Consider the following 22,114-nt stretch of genomic DNA (forward strand, 5'->3'; position numbering starts at 1 on the left):
AGTAAAATAACCAGATTAGAACACCTACACAGAAAATGAGACAAGGCAGTATTTTATTAGCATGAATGCATTTTGGAGTTAAAATGAAGTTAAATTGTAGGTTAAGCAATGAGTATAATAAGGCTATCATGACCCCCCAAATTGAAGTTAGATGGATAAGAGCAGTTGGGTCTGCCTCTGCGTCCAGTTTATTTCTGGAATAGTTGGTTGCATAATATTGAGGAAAAGAAATCCTCATTCAGATAAGTAGCTGCACATGGTAACAGTTGTTGGTTTTTTTAAAGATAACTTTCCTTGCAAGCTTGAGATACTCTTCCATTAGACAGACGGCAGAATAGCTTTATTCCAAGGTTTACCCACAGAGAGGTATTTGGAAGGCATTATAATGAACATGCTGGCAGTCTTCAGTTAAAAATTTGCACTTGTCATAGTTGTATATTTTTTTGTCCAGTTGGAAAATGTTTTAATGCAATTTCAATCAAATGTCTGTAGAAACTCTAAAAACCTCTGCAGCCCTCAGGGCTCTACAAAGCGCAAGTCACTTCACAGGTGAGCGACTGAAGTCACTTGCTCAGGTCCTGTGGCCTTTTGGTGTCAGAGCTGGCTGCATCTCATGTCACCTGACTCCTGTTTTTCTTCTATGTTTCACATGGGACATCCAAGCCCCCACCTGAACCCTCCCTCCACCCCCCACCCCGTAGATTCCAAGTGCCTTTTGCTCAGGGCCGAATCTTCCAGAGCAGGAGCTCTGTTTATCCTGCTTAAGTGAATTACAGAATGGAAATTCCCCAGAGCCATCTCTCCTCTCCGGCTGGAGAGTGCCGGGCAGGAATGAAGATGCTGCTAAGTGACTCTGCCTCTTCCCGGTGTCTGCCCGCGGGCTGGCACACACAGTCCTCTTAAAATAATATGGTTACCTTTCAGCAGCCAGGGATTGGCACGCTGACTGAGCTCTGCTTGGCTTTTCTTTCATCAGGCCTAGTCCCAGAAAGCACTTGCTCATTTAGATGGACTACATCTGGCATGTGCTCAATTTAGCTAACAAAGATATTATTCTAGCAATGCTGGGGGCAGGGAGACGGGGCAAAGAAATGGTGCGGTCTTGGAGGAGAAGCAAATCGATCCTGGCCGCTACAGATGGCCTCAGATATCACAGGCTGCAGCTCACAGACCCTTGCTCTTAGCAGCTCACTGTTTGGAAACTAGCACCCTGAGGAGAAAGCCTTATTAGGGTGAGGGCAGAGGGTTCCTAGAGAAAAATGGAACTGTTCTACCAGGCTTACTGTTTCATGAAGAAAGGTCGAGAAAGCTTTTCTCTCCTTCAGCAGCTTGCCTTCTCCTTTCACCTCAGAGGACGGGCGGCAGCAATTCCTCCAGAACTTACTGAGGCCCGGTGAGGGGGTGTTTCCCCTGCTCAGAGCTGAAATGCTGCCTCCCTCCACACAACTTTGGAAATTAAACAGGTGTCAGGCATGTCTGTCATCAGGTGAGAGAAATTCAGTCATGTAGGCCCCAAACAGCTCACCCAATAAAGGCCCTCAGGTCTCCTAGCAACTTGCTGTGCTTGGATTTTCCACCTACTTTTGCAAGGTGGAATTTAATTTAAAAAATTATAGGGGCTTCCCTGGTGGCGCAGTGGTTGAGAATCCGCCTGCCAATGCAGGGGACACGGGTTCGAGCCCTGGTCTGGGAGGATCCCACATGCCGCGGAGTGACTGGGCCCGTGAGCCACAACTACTGAGCCTGCGCGTCTGGAGCCTGTGCTCCGCAACAAGAGAGGCCGCGATAGTGAGAGGCCCGCGCACCGCGATGAAGAGTGGCCCCTGCTCGCCGCAACTAGAGAAAGCCCTCGCACAGAAACGAAGACCCAACACAGCCAAAAATAAATAAATAAATTTTTTAAAAAAAGTTTATACTTCTGTAAAAATAAAAATCATTAAAAGAAGAAGACATGGGGAAATACATTTATAACTAACACACACACAGACACCAACAAAAAGTAGGGTTAATGCATATTCATATAAAGAGTTCCCTTACAGTACTTAAATAAATCATATAAAGAGGTCCCTGACGGTACAGTAAATAACCTATGGTATGTTCATACAGTGGAATTCAATTTAGTCATTAGAAAGAATGAATTGGATCTTACAGTTTGTCAAAATGGATAAATCTCAGCAATACAATAATGAGTTTATAAAGAGCAAGTTACAGAATGCTAAGGTTGGTATATTATCACTCATAAAATTAAAAAACTTACAAATCAATACTGTGTGTGTGTGTGTGTGTGTGTGTGTGTGATGACCAAAGACTAAAAATATTAAAATGTGGAATGGAAAGATATATAGCAACTCTAAGTGGTTTACCTCTGGAAGAGGGGGTGGAAAGTGGGATCCAGGAAGTTTATAAAAGGAGCTCTAAGTGTACCTGTTACTTTTCTGTATGTCTGAAATATTCCATAATTCATAAAAGAGGACTTATGCATTGTTAAGGAAAAACCCTTAAAACTCCAAAATAAATATGTGAAAACAACATGAACAAACAATTCACAGGAAAGGAAATATACACATAGAAAGATGTATGGCCTCCTTAGTAATCAAAGAAGTTAAGACTAAAATGAGATACCAATCACACTTATTAAATTGTGAAAAAAAAAATTTAAAGGAAAAAACATTGTCCCACATGGTCCAAAAATTAGTATGATGTTTTAAAATACTTATACAAATACAGAATCTTAAATTTTCAGAGTGGAAGGAATGGCCATCTAGAGTAAGAACAAGAATATGTACTTAAAAAAGAAATTAAAAAAAAAAATTATATATCTGAGGGCCCTGTCAGTAAAACCAAAAGAGCTGGAACCTAGCTAGAGGTTTAGCTGACATTGATCTCTCTAACTGCCCCACTTTATGAGGAAAACTGGCCCAGGACTGATCGTGATTTATTCTTTACTTCCTGGTAGAATTAGAATCAAATTGAATGCTTTAATATCTTTGTCTTTCACAAAAACAGTAATAAATCTAAGAAGGCTGCATGCTGTTATGTTCAGGCCTAATATAATCACCCCACAGAAGATCCTGCTGGTTGCTTCCCCAGCATCCATTCTCTTCCTCCTTGCCCAGAAATGATTGACAATGTGCTCAGGTGAAAATATTCATATCCCCAGACTCTCGTACACATGCGAACAGCCATACTACCCAGTTCTGGCTAATGATCTGTAAGCAAAGTCTATGGGATGGGGTTTTTCATGAAAATGTACAGACTCAGATGATATGGGAACTTTGCACATCCTTTTTTCTGTCTTCTTCTTGGTTGGAATGAAGGCTGGAGGCAGAGCAGCCACTTTGCAACCATGAGGGTGAAACCCTCACGCTAAGATTGGTGGAATAGCAGCTACAAGGGGTATGGGTCCTTGATGACTACCTTGAACAGTGGTAACAGCCCTTGACTGCCCGCCTCAAAACTTTTTCTCAGCTGAGCAAAATAAAACCCATTTGGTTAAGACTCTGGGTTTCTCTTAAAGGCAGCTAAATGCGATTCTAACCAAAACCCTTTCAAAACACAAACTTCAGACCATCACTTTAGGCTAAGGAATGTTCCTGTCCAGCTGGTAGACAGAACAAAAATCTCTTTTCTCATTTCATAACATGAGGAAATTTGGGGGAGTGGGAAAATATAAACTGAGTAACTCCACTCCAGCTGAATCCAATTCTACCCCTCAGCCATTGACTACCTGAGCCTTCAGCAGCATGTGGGCCATTGGCTACCTCCTCCTCCTTGGAATTTTCTCCTTCCTTGCTTTTGTGACACCATTTGCCATGCTTTTCCCTCATCTTGTTGGCCCACTTTCTGCTCTCTCATGGGTCCCTCTTCTTCCGCCTGCCCCCTTAATGCAGACGTCTGCCAGGTTTCCCCTTCTCTTAGCATCTCACACTCAACGTGGGTGGTGATCATGTTTACCCGCACATCCATTCTAACTACGCAGTATTGGGAACTAAAATGGTATCTATTGACATTGGATCAAGTTGTCTACAATGTACTGCTAAGAGACAAACAGCAGCTCCCAAGAGAAGATAGGCTGTTAGATTCCTTTTCTGTAAAGTAGGAGGAAGAAAAGCATATATTCATAGAAAGAAATATCTGAAAGTCTATATAAACAAGATGTTAACAGTGGATAGGTGATGGGGTTAAGGGTTTAAAATCCTTAATTCAAATATGAAATTAACCCTTTAATCCCTAAGGATTGAGAGGAAGTAGAGATTGCTTCAATAGATTTTCAGTCATTTCCAAATTATTTTTCCTTTTTTATTCCACAGGTACGTTCTCATTCTTTAGTCAATCACCCATTTATTCACTCAGTGAGTGTCAGGTGTGTGAGGAGCATTGTAAAAACAAACCCAAGGTGCGAGGTGCTCTCATTTAAAACAAATGGGGTATATATTATTTCCTTTTTAAGTTGATAGAGAAAGGGCATCATTTGAATAATCACATTTAAGGGATTTTCTGGGTAGAACACAATATGTGCTACACAGCAGCTCCCCCAGCCTCTTTCCTGACTGAGCACCAGGCATTCTATCCAGGTCCTGGGCTGATTGCTGCTACATGGTCCCTGGAGACTTCCCTGGACTGGGGCTCTGCCCCCAGAATCTGCTGGACCTGTCTTCTCTGGGTGCTCTACAAGGTGACAGCCCCAGGATGTTTTCCAGCTTCTCTGATTAATTCTAAGCCCTCCAAAGTGAAAAGTTTAGAAAAATTAGTATACTCTAGAGCTTGTCTAGCTCTAACTTTGCACTTGCAAAAATACTCAGGTGCCATAAGACAACTCTTGCCTACACACAGAATTGGATGTAATGGTGACAGCCTCAAACTCCTTCCCTCCCACCACCAAACCTACAAACCTGATGGCATCTGAGCCTGGGCTTTCCACCTCCCCTCCGGGAACAGTGAAATAAGCCACCTTTCCCTGTTTATAATCAATCCCTCCTCCTGTCCTCCGGATTCTGGCTTCTTGCCTCTTCACAAATCTCTCTCCGTTGATCATCCTCGTTCTCTCCTGCGTCTTCAACCTCTTTTTCTCTGTACTGGTTCTTTCCCATCAGCATTTACACGCTCTCAAAGTCTCTTCCGACTGGGGCAGCATACTGAAGGGATTGACTGTGTTATAAATTTTGGATGAGGCTGGAGCCCTGTGCTCTTCAGGCTGTATCTTGTGCATCTAAAACAGTGCTGGGCCTTCTGGGGGTTGTAGGGCCATGAGCAGATTGCTTTTTTTTTTTTTTTTTTTTTTTAAAGGATTCTCTTCCTTTTGGCTTTTCTTAGCTCTCTTTTGTTTTGTTTTGTTTTAATTTTATAGCTACTTTATTTATTTATTTATTTATTTTTGGCTGTGTTGGGTCTTCGGTTCGTGTGAGGGCTTTCTCTAGTTGCGGCAAGCGGGGGCCACCCCTCATCGCGGTGCGGGGACCGCTCTTCATCGCGGTGCGCGGGCCTCTCACTATCGCGGCCCCTCCCGTTGCGGGGCACAGGCTCCAGACGCGCAGGCTCAGTAGTTGTGGCTCACGGGCCCAGCTGCTCCATGGCATGTGGGATCTTCCCAGACCAGGGCTCGAACCGGTGTCCCCTGCATTAGCAGGCAGATTCTCAACCACTGCGCCACCAGGGAAGCCGAGCAGATTGCTTTTTTACTGAACATTCTACAACATGTTTTCAGTTCTGAGATCTCCCTTCGGTTGCTGGCACCAGACCACTCCCTTGCGGATCAGCACTTGGTTTCTCTGGAAAGGCCTCTGGTTCCTCACGTGTGCAGCGTGGCTCCCCTCCCACGGCTGAGCAGCTGCTGGTGGACAGAATGGAGGTGGACAGAATGGAGGTGGACGGAATGGAGGTGGACGGAATGGAGGTGGACGGAATGGAGGTGGACAGAATGGAGGTGGACGGAATGGAGGTGGACAGAATGGAGGTGGACAGAATCTGCCAGCAGGTGCTGTGTGCGGCACGCCAGGCCCTCCACTCAGAAGCTTCCTTAAGCCTGCGTCTTCAGGACATGCTGGCTCCGTGCGCCACCAGTCCTTCAACTTGGAGGGGCGGGGTGGGAGGGGGGGTCTGTATATCTCGTTCCCTTTAAATGGGGGCCACTTAAATGTGTGTTTGTGTCTAAAGAACTAGAACACATCCTTGGTGTATAAGTGGGAAGTATTTGGAAAACTGGCTAAAAACTTCATAAAAATTATTTCCATTCTCTGAATATAAATGTCCATTAGCGGGCTTCCCTGGTGGCGCAGTGGTTGAGAGTCTGCCTGCCAATGCAGGGGACACGGGTTCGAGCCCTGGTCTGGGAAGATCCCACATGCCGCGGAGCAACTAGGCCCGTGAGCCACAATTGCTGAGCCTGTGCATCTAGAGCCTGTGCTCCGCAACGGGAGAGGCCACGATAGTGAGAGGCCCGCGCACCGCGACGAAGAGTGGCCCCCGCTTGCCGCAACTAGAGAAAGCCCTCGCACAGAAACGAAGACCCAACACAGCCATAAATAAATAAATAAATAAATAAATAAATAAATAAATAAAATGTCCATTGGCATTTTTTTTTTTTACCCATCCTTCGGAAATAAAGGTTAATTTTTTCACTTGATGAGTGTGAGGAAAATCAGATACATTTCCACAAAATCTCCTTCATGTACCTGGAACGAGAATTCGTTAGCCATTGAAGAGTGAGAAGGGCTTCCCTCAGGTGACCCTCCTGGGAGCTTTCGGGTGAGCAGGGGTAAAAATGTGGGTTAGAAGTTGGCCAAGCCACAGAGTTGTTAAAGACTCTATCATGACCTCAGTCTCCCAGGGGCCTGTTTTCCTGGAAAGCTAGAAACTCCCGTAACTGTTGAGCCTCCCCATCCGCTATCACCACAGGGCGTTCCCCAGTCAGCTTGCCTAGCGCCCGAGGCTGAGGGAACCACAGCACAAAGCGGCCAGCTCCCACGGGACTTTTGTGAATTTGGCTCCTGACATTTTCAAAAGTGTGGGTGCTCATCTCCCCATCCCCCCATGGGCACAGCACCCCCTGTCCCCACCCCACCACTGCCCCCTTCCCACTGAAGGATGCCAGCCCCACAGACCTGGCAAATCCTGCCTGAGCCGGTCTGCTATTGTGTTCAGTTGTGTTGAATGTCAAGACAGGTCTGAGAAAACAATTAGCTTTGACAGACACCAGGAGAGGCCTGCGAGAAGACCCCTGCAGTCTGTTACAGAGAGGTGACAGCTTTGGACAGCGTGCTTGTTTATCCATGTCTCAGGTCAGTGTGTCCATGTGTGTCTGTGTGTGATCTTTTTGCCTTTGCCCAGAGGTGAGTATGGGCTTTATTGATAACAAGTGATTCTGACTTTGAGGGTATCATGTGTGCATAACCTCTGGTGTCTGTTTGTCCAGGTTGAAAGGACACATATCGGTGTCTGGTCGTACACATCATTTTGACCCTTTCCTGCAGCAGCTCTATTTGTTGGAAAGGGAAAGCAGCTCCTGGATATCACTGTCTTTTGCTGTGTGCTCTCTGATCTGTCCTCTGCACCGTCCTACTCCCTTTTCGAGTTCTCCCTTCTGCATCAAACTGCCAAAGTCCACTTTGTTTTTAACTCCAGCAGGGGACTGACTTACTCTATGTTTTTATAGTAAGAAACCCTGTTGGTTCTAGCACTCCCTACTGCCTGCTTCCCAGATGAAACTTCCTTGGGGCAGAAGAAAAGAAGAATCAGCCTCCCTTGGCTGCACAAATAGATGTGACATTCAAACCCAGAGCTAAATGGAATTCTTGAACGTTTGCAGGCTTGTGCAATGACCTATGAAGTCAGACTCTAACATTTTCTGATTGAACACTTGTGTGCAGTAACTTTAATACTTTGAAAACATGAAAGAAACAAAGAAATGAAATCCTTTGCCATCCTGGCTACCTATGGAGATTTACTAAGATTCCGATGAGGGTTACCTTCCTCTGATGACACTGAGTTCTTTTCTTTGTAAAGAACTGCTGGCAACTGAGGAGTTTTGCGAACAGAATTCAAAAGGAGGGAAATATTTCGTGATGGCGTGACTCTGAGCCCAGCACAGCATTCACTGAATGGCTGCCCCGTCAGGTCAGCATGGAGACAGAGGAGGGGCATTTGTCAAATCTGAAAGCCGAGGGCGAAGGGGTTCCAGAGCAGAGGAGGCCGACACCATCAGCCGTCTGTCTATGCGAGTGACAGCCACTCTGCAAATATTAGGTGGTAAGTGGGACGCTCCAGAGCTTAAGGAGGAGAATGTGAGGGAACATAAGGGTAGCTGAGAGTGTTGGACATTCCAGAAGAGGGCTGGGGAGGGAAGGGTTTCTGGCAGGTCCTAACCCAGTCCTGCTGGTTTGGATGAGAAGTGGGTTTTCTATATAAGCTGACCTTCCAGGGGTGGGAGACAAGAGAAGAGAACCCTTAGCTAAAAAAGGGTTTCTGACGTAGGCGCAGCTCAGTCCGTGGGGAGCTGCAGAGCAGGGGTGGAGGTGGGGCTCCCTGAAATGAAAAACCCCCCAGTGGTCACAGCCTGAGTGGAACCCAAGAAGCCACTTGGCCCATGAAACAGTTCCTCTTCCTGCTTGCCACACTGAGGGGATTCTCTTCCCAGGTAATGTAGTAAATTCCCCTGTAATCTCAAAATGCAGGTAACATCTTGGCCCTGGTGAGAAATGGCTGGCTTCATGTTTCTCCCCAGTATGATTTCCTGTACATCCAGCGAGGGGCCCTGCCCACTCCCCTGCAGGGCTCCGGAGCTGAGCTGAGAAGGAAAAAACAAGGCTGATTCATGTTTGTGATTAACTTCTCACCTAATGCTGTAATCCCATCCGTAGCACTGGCCCAGCTGTCAGTGCTGAGCTGGGAACTCAGCTCTTGGGGGCGGAAGGGCAGGGTAGGCTGCGGGTTCTGCACCAACCTGGGCTCCAGCCACCCTGCCAATGTCACCTCTGCGGGCTGCGTCTCCGATGTCACCTCCTTTGGGGATCCCTTTTCCTGCCTCTGCCATTGGATCTTTGCCTCCAGATTACCCTGTGTCATTTTTAAAATTTGCACCTCCTGCGTAGTATTGATACTTGCCTTCTCTTTAAACCTTCTGAGGTGCCAAGCCCAATACCAGGCGCAGGTTTAGGACTCAGTGACTCACAATGAAGTGAACGGAAGGGCACAGGATGCCCGCCCCTGGAAGACTGCACTGGACAGAAAAGAAGCCCAAAGCAAATGCCGCCCTCTCTCTCGGCTGCAACTCAGCTGGCCTGGCCAGCAGTGCAGATGCGACCTCCCTCTGCTTTTCTCAACAATAATCCCAGCCCCTTGTTATGATAAACTACTTGCTCCTTTCTCGGCAGTACATTCAGGAACTGGACTGCCGCCAAGGAAAACTCAGGAGCAGTGGTAGGACTATTGAAATAAATTCATGGCCTATGATAAATACAGGAAAAACAGTGCTGGTTAATAAGCTTATATGCCAACAAAATCCCGTGGTTATTTAAGAGGAGGAGTTTTTACATAAATGTGTATGATTTTAAGTAATAAGGCTGGGTTTTTTTTTCAAGCAGGCAATTCACAACCTATTTAGCCAAGTAGATGCTAGCCCTTCAAAGTGGATATCAATACTGTGGGAAGCTACGACTGCCTGAAACAGCTCTAATTCCTCTTTTCAGAGGTCTTCAGAGCTAGTCCAGAAGGAACATTAGATACATTACTTGATAATGTGCTTTTTGGTTTCAAGTCCCAAATGGTCTCACCCAACTTGATTACTGGTCTGATTCACCAGACTTGGCTCTGAATTATTTTTGACAGTTCCCAAAAATTAAATCCACCTTCAAAAAAAAAATCATTGCTACTTCTCAGGCATGCAAAAGAAAGGACTGTAAGTTCTGGAGTTCCCAAGAGAGATTCCAAAATTGTTCTGGGCAAGAAAAATGTCAGTGTCAACCTCACAGGTGACCGCTGTAAATATGCAAGTTCTGATTTCTTTGTTTGAGGATCTGTCATGTCATTTTAGAATCAGAGTTCATACCTACTTATTCTGTGCAGACTGTCATCAGGTTCGGTTTGCACGGAAGAGTTGACCCGAATCAAGGAATTTAAACTTTGAATACCAGACTAGCTATGACATTTGGATCAGTGGGAGCCTTTGCAAAACCATATGAAAACCTGAGCAGCCCACACGGGTGTTTCACCAGCTGGCCACCCTGCAGGAGGTGCATGGAGTGAAATAACTAAAAGCAGCCTCTTTACTTCGAACCTGGCATAAATCACCCTGATTCGATTTCAAGGAGGTGGGGTGGGTGTGCAGGAGTGACTGGCCAGCCCCAGCATTCAGTGGCCAATGGAGAACCTTGGTGTCCTCCCTGTGGTGTTTAGGGCTGGTTTTTGCCTTCAGGACAGCAGAATGTATGACTCACTTCCAGATGAGAGTCCAAACACTCCCGGCACTAACTCTGTGCTTAATGCAAAGCAAACCCCAAAAGCCTGCTTAGGAGGGAGATCCTCTCCCTCAGAATAGCTCTCCCAGGCTACACACCTTGGGGATGAGCTGGGCAGAAATTTCTGTTACCCAGGACTTAATTCATGTTGCCCCAGGAGGTCCATCTCTCTTTTTTCCTCTCCCTCGTCATCTCCCTCCTAAGAACTCTAAGTGAATGAGAGGGTGGTAACTTACTGTGTAAGTCCCCACTTGTTTGCGAAGCTAAAGATCTGCTTCCTCCAACCCCCAGCCCCATCTAAGGCAGTGGATAGAACTCCCAGCAAGTCCAGGACACCCCCAGCCCGTAAAGCCCTGGTTCTGGCATCTACTTTCTAGACGGAAGGTGATATGGGAAAGGCCTGACTCCAGGGCCTTCAGGTTAGTAAGACTCCAGCTGGCTCAGCTTTGACGTGTCATTACCAGAGAGCAAGCACACACGTTAACACAGCTGGGGGAAAGAGCCTGCTGGGTTCTTCCCTCACCACAGGGGGACACATCGGCACAGAGCTCAGAAAAGGGAGGACTGTGAGGGAGGAGAAGGTTGTGGTGTATACCCAAAAGTGGCCTTGGCTGTGAAACCCATAAAAGGACATATTGAGAGCTTTTTGGAAGCTCCAGTGCCCGGTAACCTACACTATAACACAGCCAGGTCTATGGCAGGTCTAAGGCAGCAACTCTGTTGCCCACTGTTCTTTACGGATATTACTGAGATTCTTACCACTGTGCAGGGTCCATGGGTTAGTGGGGAGCAGATGTGACTGTGGCCCTTGAGGGGCTTCCATTCCACTTAGGATGATTAGAAGAGCATGGATTCTGAAGCCAAACTGCCTGGGTTTGAATCCGGGCCCTGCCACTTTACGTACACTGTTGTGTGTCTCTGGACAACTTAGTTTAAGTTTTCTGTGCCTCCATTCCTCTTCTGTAGAAGGGTATAAAAACAGTACCTGCCGTATAGGGTCACTGTGAGGATTCAATGATTGAATACATAACCAGGCTTCGAACAGAGTTGGACACATAGACTGCAGTATAAGAGGGTTAGCCATTATTACTTGGAGAGAGAAGACCCATGTCAGAAGTCAGAACCCATAAGGACAGGCCATCTGTGAGGCTGTGCAGAGAGATTGCTTTGGAGTTGGAGAAAAACCAGGGCTCTGTGGGGTTGATGTAGGCAGGATAGGCTTCGAGGGAGAGGTGGGGACCTCAAGGTTCTGAGTCAGGACCTTGAGGCGTGGTCTCTTCTGACCCTTTTCCTCTAACAGAAGCTGACCACCCATGACTATGGGCCGCCACCCTGCAGAAGGGCCTCCAGCATCTTTTCCCAAGGCTTTGATGAAAGCCGGGGGTCCCTCCCCCCCGCCATGCACTCTGCTGCTCACCTCCCAACCTGGTCTTTTGGCTTCATCTTTGATTCCTGTGTTTGTCCACGTGGTGTTGAATCAGGTGAGAGATTTCAGTTTGGGTCAACAAACTTTCCAACAGGTCTATTCTGAGTAAGGAGCTGGGGCAAGAAAAGTGAGCATCAAATAATATTAAATATTGCCCTGAGGGAGCTTCCCAGTCTGGTGACAGACAAGGAAACAGTTTTCTAAGTCAATGTGTTGAGAGTGGTTGTGCTGGAGGGGGAAGAGGAGGGCTTGGCCCAGGGGCAAGAGTCAGCAACTCTTCAAGGGTGTCTTCATAGGAAGCACCAGGGCCGGGGTGGGGGGCCTCAAAGTGGGGCGCAGGGGAAATGGCAGTCCAGACAGAAGGCAGCGCTTGAAGTTTGGTTTGGATCCCCATACTCTCTGCCAATGCCAGTTGGGACTTTCTTTTTGTCTCCTTCTTCTTCCAGCTGCTCTGAAACTCCCCAGAACCTGCCCGGGGTCCAAGGAAGAGTGCCTGGAGTTCGCCTGAGCCCCCCAGCAGCTCTGCTGGGTGCATCATGGGCCTCCAGACAGGCCTGCTGCAGACTGGGTGGGTGGGGTGCGGTGGAGGATGGGGCGCTCCGGGCAGGAGGCAAGCAGAAGCAAATGCTGCAACAGGAAGGGGAGTAAAGCTGTGTACACAGCCCCGGCTTGAAAGCCAGACCCCTCCTATCTGTCAGCTCTGTCATCTGGAGCAGGTTCTTTGCTTCTCTTGAATTTTGATGACAAAATGGGCAGAATAATACCTGGTAGAGTGGTTATGAGGATTAAGCGAGGAATATATACCTCAGGAATACCTAACAAGCCCCTACAATATGCTCGGCCAGAAGGGATTGTCGAGGTCCTAGCCCCACTCTTTCATTCTGCTGTCTGTTTTTATAATACCGAACGGCACTTGGATCATTTGCTGTCAAAGAAATCAGGGAATTCAAAACACCTCTCTTTGAAATAGCTTTTAAAAAGAAGGCAGTGTTTGTCAAAGGTGAGGCATGATGGTGTTGGTCTTTACCCCAGCAAGAGCCGAGTTGGGTTGTAGCTATACAGACTTTCTCAGAGGGTCCCACTGCCATGGGAGGCTGGCCTCTGGCCTGGAGGAAGGGCCTGTAGGCTGGGAAGTTATATTTCCTGTTTAGATTAAGGAGGTGGCCAATTAGAGTTAATTGTGGAGAAGAAGATTTTGTGATGTGGACATCCGTTCGGGAGATGCTATATGTAGGCCACAGAGTCATTTCACGGAGGTCACAGAACAGTCATTGGACAAGAACATTCACTCACCACCAACCTGTCCCCTTCAGTGACCTGAGTGAAATGCTCCTTATCTCAGTACCAGCACTCGCTCGGCCATCCACATTCCCTGTTACAGCAACTTGAATCAGTCTAGCCAGAGATGCAGAAGTTGAGCCTGAAACTGCCCAGGGAGAAGAGAGGAGAAAGAGAAAGAATAAGAATGCTATTTTTTGCTGGGCTTATGGCATAGTTTATAACATTTCTAAAGTTTGAGCTACTAATATTAAAAAGTGATAAAAATGAATGATTCAACATATAAGTAAAGATGTGAAGAAACAAACACTCACACATGGCTGATGGGGGTAGAAATGGATGCAACCCCTGTGAAAGGCAATTGGCAATGTCTATCACAACTTCATCTTTTGACAAAGGAACATTTGGTGAAGTAATTCCACTTCTAAGAATTTACCCTTCAGATATTCTCACTTGTGCAAAATGACAAATGTAATGTTACTTATTCATTGCAACGTTATTTGGAAAAGATTTTAAACAACCTAAATATCCATCAATAGAGGACTTAACAAGTAAATTATGGTGTAGAATACCATGCAAACATGTAGACGTGTGTGTGTATGCACACGTGTGTATACTTTCTTTTTTCCTTTTTGGCCGTGCTGCGGGGCAAGTGGGATCTTAGTTCCCCCGACCAGGGATTGAACCCACGCCCCCTGCAGTGGAAGTGTGGAGTCTTAACCACTGGACTGCCGGGGAAGTCCCGTATATATACTTTCTATGTATGTAAACATCTCCAAGAAATGTTGTTAAGTCAAAAAAGCAAGTTGCCAAACAACGTGTAGAGTATGTCACCATTTCTACATATATGTATAAACAACTCTGGAAGGATCTTGAAGAAATGAGTTACATTGGTGGCTTTTGGAGAAAGGAACTAGGTGGCTGGGGGACAAGAACAGAAGAGAGACTTTCACCATTTACTTTTTTATACAGTTTGAATTTTGAACCATGTGAATATGTAACCTACACAAGACATTAAATTAAAAAAATAGTTGTCTGGGCTTCCCTGGTGGCGCAGTGGTTGAGAATCGGCCTGCCAATGCAGGGGACACGGGTTCGAGCCCTGGTCTGGGAAGATCCCACATGCCGCGGAGCACCTTGGCCCGTGAGCCACAATTACTGAGCCTGCGCGTCTGGGGCCTGTGCTCCGCAACAAGAGAGGCCGCGATAGTGAGAGGCCCATGCACCGCGATGAAGAGTGGCCCCCACTTGCCGCAACTAGAGAAAGCCCTCACACAGAAACAAAGACCCAACACAGCCATAAATAAGTAAATAAATAAATAAAATTTTAAAAAAAATAGTTGTCTTATAAATGAACAGCTGTTGTCCATTGATGGATGAATAGATAAACAAAATGTGGTGTATACATACAGTGGAATATTATTCAGCCTTATAAAGGAGTGAAATTCTGACACATGCTACAACATGGATGAACCTGAAGGACATTATGCTAAGTGAAATAAGCCAGTCACAAAAAGATAAATACTGTATGAGTCAACTTATATGAGATACCTAGAGTAGTCAAAATCACAGAGACAGAAAGTAGAATGGTAGCTCTCAGGGGCTGGGGGGAGAGGGGAGTAGGGAGTTGCCATTTAATGTGTGCAGAGTTTTAGTTTTGCAAGATCAAAAGTATTATAGAGATTGTGTGCACAACATGAATGCACTCCCTGTGTTGACTATACGCCTAAAAGTGGTAAGATGGTAAATGTAATGTGATATGTATTTTACAACCACTTGATTAGATTGATTTCATCATCCCCCTCGGATGGCAGCCAGGTAGTGTGATTTGTTGGTGGATTTCAGGGATCTACTTCTCTGTCTGGCCTTTCCCTTGGCCAGATTTTCTGATTATCTGCTTGCAAATCCAGATGATCTGATTGCTCTCTGCTTTCATTTTTTAATCTGAAAAGTAGGAACACCGTTTCCTAACCCTGATACCTTAAGTAGATTATTACATATTGATGCTTTTCCACTCAGGTTCCCAGCCATTATGTATGATAAAACCAACCCTCTGGGATTGTCTAACCTCATTCTGTGACCTTCCCCCTACCCAGGTTTTGGAGAAAGCTACAGAGTTAGTATTCCTGCAATGCTTCAAGTCTCCTAGATTTAAATGAGGCTGAGTATAAAGGACCCTTTGGACGACTGGGCATGCCTGATTGTATGTCTTCTGAACACTACTTGTGATGGTCATTCGTACACCAAGGGGGAAGCAGGAAACAGAGATCACAGAATCCTCTGGCCAAACTGTGAAACTGGCCTTGAAGTGCAGAAGCAGTGTCAACATCCCGAGCCCCATCAGTTCTGTGAGGAAAGTGGCAGAGAGATGGGAAAGATGTACAAAAGGCTCATGTTTGTTCTCTCAATGCCCCTGCCAAATACTCTTATCCTGCCCCAAACTGGCAAACCAAACAGTACCTGCCATCCTCGTGAGCTAGAACTTGGAGGTTACAGTACACCCTGAAATTAGCATTAAAAACCAAACTGCTTATTTAAGTGCTTTTCACAGCCAGCTAACTTAATCCCTGACTAGTGCGGTGAGGAGGTGTCAAGAGAGTCTTAGGTCTCCCCACACATCCTAATAAAGAGCCCCCCCCATGACCCACCCACCAGCCTTCCCTCCGCAGGGCGAGGACTCAGAATGAAAGAGAGGAGTATTCTCCTCTCCTTCCTTGACCTAGATTGACCTGAGTGGGATTTTTAAGGCTGGTCCCTATTCTTTCTTTACATACCAAGTCTAAATTCCATGGCCCGCCTTTCCCCGCCTGTCATGACTGGACGCTACCTTTCTATCCAGCCAACCTCTTACTCACTCCCGCCTCATCCCCAGGACCTGGAGGGACCTTCTGAATCCTCTCTTATCCCTCTCCTGCAGAGCCAGGCAGCAGTCCAAACTCCACCAGCCCAAATCCATCTTTTCCTCCTCTGAATTCTTATGGCATTTACAGTTAACACCCTACAATTTACTGAACCACTTAATTATATCCTCTTGGTTCTGCTCAGTGATTATTTCTTGCCTTTTAGTCTGGCCTTCTGAGTAGATATTGAATCCCAGTGAGGTAGAAATCATACTTTATACATTTTTATTATGTTCATAGAGCACATAATAATAGTAATGGTGGCCATGTATTAAGCACTTAGTGTATACCAGACACAGTACTTTATATATGCTATTTAATATTCAGAATTCCTCTAATGAGGCATCATCATGTTTATTTTTCAGATGAGAAACCAATGCTCAGAGGACAAGGGCTGAGTCTAAAGTCACATCAGTGGTCTCCAAAGGCTTTAATCAAACTTTTTGACAGATATAAGAAAATTGAAGTAAAGAAAATACTTTCCCAGGATCGTCCTCTTATGAAGGGAGCAAGCCGAAACCATTCCCAATGTTTCTAAGAAAATGCAAGCTCTGCTATAAAGCAAGATCCCAAGAGCAGGGACTTTTGTCTGTGTTGTTTATTGGTGTATCCCCAACCCTAGAAGAGTCCCTGGTTCACAGTAGGTGCTCAATAAAATATTTGCTGAATGAACAGATGAAATCTAATCAGCAGTGCTCAGTCAAATGCCCACCAATAGAGAATGGCTAACACTATGAGAAAAATAATGTAAAAACACTCTAACTGACTTAACTTCACTCACCTAGGAATACTTACACAGGACCATCTAGAAAGAGAAATGGGATGTGAGCCCAGGTGGCCAACTTGATGCCAAATTTGTCCTTTTTCTACTTGGGAATGCTGGGGGCTTCCTATTTCTTGTCTGTTCCTCTCGTTCAATCCTCCCTCCATTAAAGCAATCCGCCACCAAACAAAACACAAAGTCCCAAAATGATTATCTGAAATTATTTAGTTTTTTTCCTCCTAGGTCGTAACCATGTAAAAGCAATAAAAACAAAACCAAGACTTTGGGGCCTTATTCTCCCTTGCATGACACAACAGGTGAAAATCACCCAAGCTACACAAACTTCAACAGGCCTGGGCCCTAATTTAAGCAGGAGAGAAATTTCTCTCTCAGTCTCCCACAGATTCAGTCCCTTTATTGTTTTTAATAGAAAAACTTAGAAAACAAAATAAGTGCCCATCAATAGGAGTCTGGTTAAATAAATAAGTAAATGTGGTGCATGAATGCAACATAGCCCCATGTGGCCTGGCCATTAAAAATGGTAATACACCTGGCAGTATCTACTGAAGCTGAAAATACATGTACACTATGACACAGCAATCCCACCCATGACTATCCCCACCAGGAACGTGTGTATATACATCCACCAAACAACATGCAAAAGAATGCTCACAGCAGCCCCAGTCATAATAGCCCCAAGCTGGAGCCAAATGTCCATTAACAGCAGAATGGGTAATGCGTAAATGTGGAAGCAGAGAATGCCATATAGCTGTGAGGGTAGGTCAACAATGATGTGGATGAACCTCGCAAACAGAATGTGCAGTGAAAGAGGTAAGAAAGAGTCATTCTGTATGATTCCATTTATATAAAGTTCAAAAGCAGGGGCAGCTAATCCCGCAATGGTGGAAGTGAGGACAGAGGTTATCTTGGAAAGGGGTGACTGCAAGGGGGCACGAAGGGCTTCTGGAATGTTGGAAAGGTTCTGTTTCTTGATCTGGCTACTGGTTACATTGGTGTGTTCACTTTTTGAAAATTTGTGGTGTTGTACATGTATGATTTGTGCACTTTTCTGTATGTATGTTATATACCAAAAAAAAAAAAAAGGAAAAATGATGCAGATCCACATTTATTGACATGGAACATGGGAAGATGTTCAGGTCCCATCACAGAGAGGATACGTATACCCCTCTGGTATATTCCATTTACGTTAAGTTGTAGATATCAAGCTATAAGTACCTATATGCAAAGAAAGTCACTCTAGGAAACCGTTCTCATAAATGTTAACAATGCTTACCTTTGAGTCGGATGTTGAGTTTGGTTTTGTTTTGACTTTTTTATACTTTTCTGTATTTGTTTGCATTTTTACACAGCATATGTATCATTTTATACTCAGAAAATGGTTTTTATTTTTTAAAAACTCCTCCTTGATTAAAAAGAAAACTAAAACCTGCTTTTTATTTCCCCTAGAAGCAAACCAGTAAATACCAAAGCCGACTGACCAGAGACAGGACATATGCCATGTGCCTCTAATACACTTCTCAATGGCTTCAGTTTGTAAGCATTTCCAAGGCTGGCTGTGAACATAGCAGCCACCATCTTTCATGTCAATGGACAGTACACACCTGGGGTAAAATCTGAGGGTGGATGAAGGGTAAATGCAGTAGAAATTTTAGGTGATCTGGTCTTCCTCCCTTTGAAGCTCAGGGCAGATGGGTCGGTTTATTAAAGGAAAGTAATCTCCATTTATCTTTCTTCTGCCTCTAATCCACATACTCTCCATGGTGCTACCTCTCTTGCTCCGGTCGAGGGGATTCCACCAGTTGTTTTTTTTTTTTCCCCCTGTCCTATCTAGCTGGGGAGAGTTTCCTATTTCTCCCTCAACTCCCTTTCCCACCCATAGCCTGCTCCACATGCCCGCATACTCGAAATTCTTTTAATGGGGGATAAATTACTTTCTTTTACAATCAAAGCCCAAGCTTAAAATGTAAATAACCGCGGGTGAGTTAACACATGGCCTTAATAGTCACACTAAGGTGTAAATGTCTAATATAATTTCTAAAGAGTAAAATTTGCTTGGGGGATGGGCATAGAGAAAGAAAGGCCTCAGTTTTGCACAGAGCCGGCCAGGTTGCTGATGGTACCTGCTTTCCCTCCATCACAGTCCCCCGGCCCCCACCCAGGCCTGTCCAGAAGATCCCGAGCCACCCAGAAGCAGAAGGCAGCTGCCGTCACCCTGACCAGATCTATATCCATTCCAGACTCAGGATTACAATAATTTGGGAGAGGGTCAACCAAGTCAGAGCCCCAGATGGCAGAAGAGCTGCTTTAGCTTAAGACTCTTAACTCTTTTTCCTCAGGGCAGGAAAGGTTTGAGACAATGAAGGATGAGGCTTTCCAGGCCTGGGACACAACCTTGATCCAAAGCCTAGTCATGGCTTTAATTTTTGTAAATCAAAGCCTCAAGTTTTTCTTCAGTCTTTTAGCTGAAGACATGTTTCCCAGGGTGCAGGAAAAAAATAAATAAAAGGTACTAAATTGGAGACTGTGTGACATCCTGTGCCACTTAAACCCTTTGCAGGCAGGCAGAAATCACTGCTTTACTAAATTCCATTTCCTAAGCTTTTTTTTTTTTTCCCCCTCCCAACCATTGTCTTCACAAGATCATCCCATACTTGGAAAACATTTGTCTAATTATCATCACACACGATGGGCCTATTGCCAGCTGCTTTTTATTTTAACTTCAGATTCTTTCCAGGGTGTTTGTTTTTTTTTCCTTGGGGGTGGGGAACGGGAGAGAGGGGTGTGTGTCTGTTTTTGCTATTACACAGAACCGATCAGATTTCCTTTTATAATCACAATTAAACTTCCAGATCCGAACATGTGAATACTTCACGTTTAGAGGATTTGAACGCCCATTGATTTGGTCAATCTCACAAAACTTTCCAAGTCTGGAGGTGAGAAACCGATCCGTGAGGTTGAGCAAACCATTCCTGGGACACAAAGATCACAGATGGACTCGAGGGGCCCGAGGCTGGCTCCCAACTCAGTGTTCTCCCCATTAGCTGAGACAGGGTGCCACGGGGTTAAAGCCCCAAATACAATAGGAAGGTAAGCCCCACAAGAGCCGGGCCTTTGTCTATCTTGTTCACCAGGGTAGCCCCACCATCTACTTGTTTGGCATAATAATGGGTGGGCAGCAAATACTTGTTGAATAATGAATTACCCTGCACCAGGCCCCCTGCAGTGGTTGGGGGTGGAGGAAGGGCATACTTCATAGAATCTCTATACAAAGCAGGACTGTCAAGCATTAAAACTGGTCAGACCGGTGACAGCTCTACAAGGAGCTTAAGGACGGCAATCTGGCTGTAGCGGAAGGTATTGGGGCTTTGGGATGCACGGGCATAGCCAACACAGTTTTACCTCTATTGCATTTTATTTCAGGGTTCCCAATGGAGTCTACGGGGAGGGGAGAAGGGGGCCTCAAACTTCCTCCCCCACTCCCTGGCACCCCACTGGCTCAGACCAGACTAGAGGTGTAAAGCTGTACTAATGGGAATCTGGAGTCCAGTGACCAAAAAGATGCAGGGGACCAGGGAGAGGATTTCCTCCTGCTCCCAGCAGTCGGCTTTCCTACCCCTAAAGAGCAGAGAGCATGAGGAGGACCATCTGTGAAATTTAATCTGGCTAGTCATCTTAACCCAGAACTTCAGTTATAATATTTATACATTCTTAAGTGAGAGCATCTTCACCAGGCGTCTACAACCTTTCAGGAGTGGAGCCCTAAGTTACCACTCACTGTTCTGCTGCTGCAAACAATGGCCCAATGTGGCCCACTCCACCTCCCTGTCCAGTGTGGAGATTCAGTGGAATAACCAGTTCTCTGAAAATGCGTGTGTATTCTAGAGGGGTTAATCCTGTACACTGGTCATATCTCAGTGAGAATTACTTCAATAAGATAATCTAACAGATAATATTAACTCATATTTAAGAAAGAGAAAGGTATTTTAATGTTTATTGAAGTTTCCTTTCTTCTTTTATGGGGGGTGGGGAGGGAGAGAAAGGAGGAATAGTGAGGGAAGTGTTATTAACTGAAAAAATTATTGCTTGCTTTGCATGTACTGTTTTAAAATCTAGGAGAGGAAATGGCACAAACACCCAAATGATTATTCAACACACCTATATAAGTGGTGTCAAAACAAATCACTCTGAGGGTCAGGGGAGGAAATGATATCAAATGGCTGGGGAGTGAGTAGTTTTTGAGCAAGGCCTTGAAGAATTTTGACCAGTGGAGATGGGACAAGGGTCTGCCAGGTGTTAACAAGGTTTGAGGAAATGTCTGGGGGCAGGAGAGCCTGAGGGATCAGATGCTAGAGAAGAGGGTGAGACAAATGCTTACAGCAGAGGGCTGGCAGGAGGAGAGGGAGGGGAGCTGAGGTCATCCCAAGGAGATAGGAGTCAGCCAAGCTGAGACGTGACCATCTGCAATGGGTCTGATGGGTTCTTGACCTAGCAGCGGTCTGCAGCCTGGCAACTTAGTGGCAGTGGAAAGCCTCAGAGGTTAGTGGTCAGATAAGGGACATCAAAGTGGGCCTCAGATGATCGATGTGGCGAGTGCAAGGTGGATTGGAGGAAAGGGAATGGAAGAATAGGAGGCTGGTTGGCAGGCTGTTCCAATGGTCCAAAGAGGACCTGGAGTAGTGGCAGAGGAAAGGGAAAGAAAAGTCCAAAGTCGTGCTGTAGAAGAGGAAAAGCATGGACTTGGAGAACTGCAGGGAGAGATGACTGGACTTCTCCTCTGTGTGAAGGAAAAGTCACAAGCAAATCCCTTCCAACCCTGCTGAGTTTGACAGGCTAGCGGAACTCTAGGCGGTTGTGTGGGCAGGATTAGGGAAAGGGAAGGTGACAAGCAACAACCTCTAAGGTGGGGATGGCCCTCTTAGAGACACTGAATGGTCAGTAAGTGCACAGGGAGTGCCAGGAGGTAGAAGCAGAGCAAGGAAAGGAGTGGCTAGGCCTTTTGCGAAAGCTTGCAGTTTTCTCCAGAACAATTCCCAAGAATCTCACAGTGGTGGTCACCTGTAGGAAGGGGAATGGGGGAGGCTGAGAGAGATGAGAGGGTTTTCGTGGTATACCCTTTTGTACCTGTGAATTTTGAACTTCTTGTGTGTACTACCTCTTATAATTAAATTTGAAAATGTTGGGGTCCAGGGCCCTGGTGGCTGCATGCTGCAGTAAGAAACCCTGCTTTTCACCCATGTGAAGTTCACCAACCCACTAAACCAGTTAAGGAATCTCA

General features: G+C 45.7%; 1 long non-coding RNA gene across 1 annotated transcript; it reads left to right on the top strand.

Annotated features, from left to right (window-relative positions):
* Window positions 1–5,682: 5,682 nt before the first annotated feature.
* On the top strand, window positions 5,683–6,559 carry LOC309622632. The gene is made up of 2 exons (XR_014241047.1): window positions 5,683–5,833; window positions 5,939–6,559. It is a non-coding gene; the product is annotated as an uncharacterized lncRNA (long non-coding RNA).
* Window positions 6,560–22,114: the final 15,555 nt, after the last annotated feature.

The sequence above is a fragment of the Balaenoptera borealis genome (assembly GCF_965194805.1).
Source record: "Balaenoptera borealis genome assembly, chromosome: 2".
NCBI lineage: Eukaryota > Metazoa > Chordata > Mammalia > Artiodactyla > Balaenopteridae > Balaenoptera > Balaenoptera borealis.